This window comes from Rhinopithecus bieti, unplaced genomic scaffold (assembly GCF_001698545.2).
Source record: "Rhinopithecus bieti isolate Rb0 unplaced genomic scaffold, ASM169854v2 scaffold_10612, whole genome shotgun sequence".
NCBI lineage: Eukaryota > Metazoa > Chordata > Mammalia > Primates > Cercopithecidae > Rhinopithecus > Rhinopithecus bieti.
Window position 1 is genome coordinate 1,537,436 of NW_016806990.1, and position 3,168 is coordinate 1,540,603.

The window sequence follows — 3,168 nt, forward strand, 5'->3', positions numbered from 1 at the left end:
TAAAAAGAAAATTAATAAGGTAAAAGTCAAATCTCAGAAAATGCTGAGGTTTTACTCTTGTACTTACTGAGTCCACCCATTATTTATTAAAAGCTTGTGCTGAATGCCATAATAAATCCCTGACTTCACACAACTTATATAAACTAGCAAAGAATATAAGACTGTACAATTAAAGTTGCACAAATAAAATTTTTAAACCAAAAGCATACTCAAATTGAAATGAACTTTCAGTATCACCCAAAGCATAAAATTACTACTTTAAAAAAAGTAGTCAATAATACACATTCCCTGAACATATGATTTGCACAAGACATTGTGTTCTGCAATGCTCTGAGTACACACAAGTACAGTATTTGCATCCTAATAGTTTCTCTCTAATTGTGGAACTAATCATTGAAGGCAGTCTACGATTTCTTTTTCAATTTTAAAATCGGCAATGCTGCTGCCACACATCTGAGCTAAGGTTATTTCCTTGTTATATGTAATCCTACTCTCTTTTCACTTTTTGCTTCTGTTTTTGATTATTTTTATTTATAGAGTTCCCCTGTCCCGAACACACTACTTCTTCATCAAATATATCAGGTATATATATAATTCAATCTTTGTCTCTTCTATCACCACGTCTTGCAGACAAAGCAAGAAATGCCACAGTCTTGGTCTAATTACTGCTTAGCCAAATGAGTACATGCTGAGCCCTGCAAGCCCAAATCAACAGGCCACCCACCAAGAGAGTAAAAAGAAGACCCTGAGTCCTCCCACAGAGACCTGGAAGAGCTTTTGATGGAAACAGGAGATAATTGTGTTTTGCCATTGGCAAATGCATATAGTACCTAGCACAGCAACACATATGCTTTAGTGTTTAATATATATTACTGAAAGTGTGATAATGACAAGAAAAATAGTGGTTTGGCCGGGCGCGGTGGCTCAAGCCTGTAATCCCAGCACTTTGGGAGGCCGAGACAGGCGGATCACGAGGTCAGGAGATCGAGACCATCCTGGCTAACACGGTGAAACCCCGTCTCTACTAAAAAATACAAAACTAGCCGGGCGAGGTGGCGGGCGCCTGTAGTCCCAGCTACTCGGGAGGCTGAGGCAGGAGAATGGCGTGAACCCAGGAGGCGGAGCTTGCAGTGAGCTGAGATCCGGCCACTGCACTCCAGCCTGGGCGACAGAGCGAGACTCCGTCTCAAAAAAAAAAAAAGAAAGAAAGAAAGAAAAGAAAAATAGTAGTTTGACAGACATATAGCCCAGTGTCTTCCTCCAAACTTTCTCCCCACATTTCTGAAGGAGCAATTCTAGGAAGAAACTAGTGGAGAAAAAATATATGGTCATTTACATTAGGCCACTTATATTTGACTGAGGCTTTTCAAACTAAGATTCAAGACCCATTTAAATTAAAAGTTTGTGAGCCTCTAACTGGATTTCAAAATATTAAAAAATGTATACCTTTTTTCTACTATCTTGTAATGCTCTAGGCAGTTTTCACTTCACAGAATTCCTAGTTTGTTTTAATGTTACATTTTGCCAATTGGAAGCAAGTAAAAACTTGCGGATGTGCTACAGATAAGTAAGTCTCAAATGTGAGCCGATAAAGAATATCAGAATCTCTGCAGAGATAATGGAGCTAGGAATGTGTAGTTTGGAAAAACTCCCCAAAATGATTCTACAACTCCCCCACCCTCATCCTCATGTAGAACTACTGTTTGAGCTGTTACTTTATAATGAGATCAAACTGCTGTCATAGATGTGGAACACTAAGACAAATGGCTAGAAATCTTGTACATGAAAACAATGGCCCACCCAAAGTTTGTCTTTCCCTAGGAAGTTATAGAGAAATAGGAGGTATCAGAAGATCAGTCAATAAAAGAAAAATTTATTTTAAAGACATATGGGTGGGATGAGAACAAATGATTCTTACTTTATCTGTAGAAAATGAATTTTGATGCAACTAAGAGAGACCTGGATAATAGTGATTTACACAAACAAGATTTTGTTTTGTCAAGAAAACTGATATTCAGCAGTCCAGCCTGATGCAGTGGCCTCATGAGCTCTTCAGCAACCCAGACACCTTCCAGGTCTTCTTTGCCAATTTTAGTGCTGGTAACTCCTTCATCTCATCATCCAACATGGCTGCCAGAGCTCCAGACATCACGTGTATATCTGAGTTCCAGGAAACTAGACAGAGGGAGAAAAGAAGGGCATGCATGCTCACTTTAAAGAAGACTTCTAAGAAGAACCACCTAAAATTCCCCAACCTAGTCCCAAAGCTCACTGGGCTGCTTTCAAGCCTGGAAATTGCAGTCTTTAAGCTGCAAAATGCTATGACAAAATCAAGTATTTATATTAAAGAAAGGAGAAGGATAATTGGGAGATAACAGTTTCTGCCTTAGAGACCTTTAACAACCTCAGAATCAGTCATAAAATTAAATTTATGTAACATATATGTAAATTAGAAATACATATGAATTTGCATTCATTGGAAATCATTGGGAAAAAAACTAATCCAAAATTTGGGGTTGTATGAGATTTATATCAATCAAATGTCAATGTAAAAGACTGACAAAAAATCAGTCAGGTTAGGATCAATAACCTTATCTTCTCCTTAGCAATAAGTCTCATTCTTAATCTCAGACTTTAAATTGTTTGTAATTATTTTTTCGTATAAATTCAATGATTACCATCAAGTTTTTCTAAGCATCCAAAATTGGCCTGCAGCACTGATGCTTCAAAGTTAATTTATATTTCTGTGATTTCACAAGTATAAAACAGGACTTTCTCCATTGTTTAAGATAAACAATACATTCGCCTTTTTGAATAATTAGGTATCTCCTATCTGATTTTCACAACATAATAATTAGTGACTGCCCAACACTAAACAATATCTTAAGAATATAAATAGTTCAAAAGATGATGGTAAGAAGAGTGATATTAAAGATAATAATTTATAAAGGTAGCATGAAGCCAAATATTAAAAAATAAATAACCAATTTTTTTTTTATTATACTTTAAGTTCTAGGGTACATGTGCATAACGTGCAGGTTTGTTACATATGTATATTTGTGCCATGTTGGTGTGCTGCACCCATCAACTCGTCAGCACCCATCAATTCATCATTTATATCATGTATAACTCCCCAATGCAATCCCTCCCCCCTCCCCCCTCCCCATG

At 36.9% G+C, this 3,168-nt stretch overlaps 1 long non-coding RNA gene across 1 annotated transcript in view; it reads left to right on the plus strand.

Annotated features, from left to right (window-relative positions):
- The first annotated feature begins 1,746 nt into the window (after nucleotides 1–1,746).
- Nucleotides 1,747–3,168, plus strand: part of LOC108534312 (uncharacterized) — a 41,602-nt gene continuing 40,180 nt past the window's right edge. The window contains exon 1 of the long non-coding RNA XR_001886937.1: nucleotides 1,747–2,334. This is a non-coding gene — a long non-coding RNA (uncharacterized LOC108534312). The remainder of the gene's footprint in view (nucleotides 2,335–3,168) is intronic.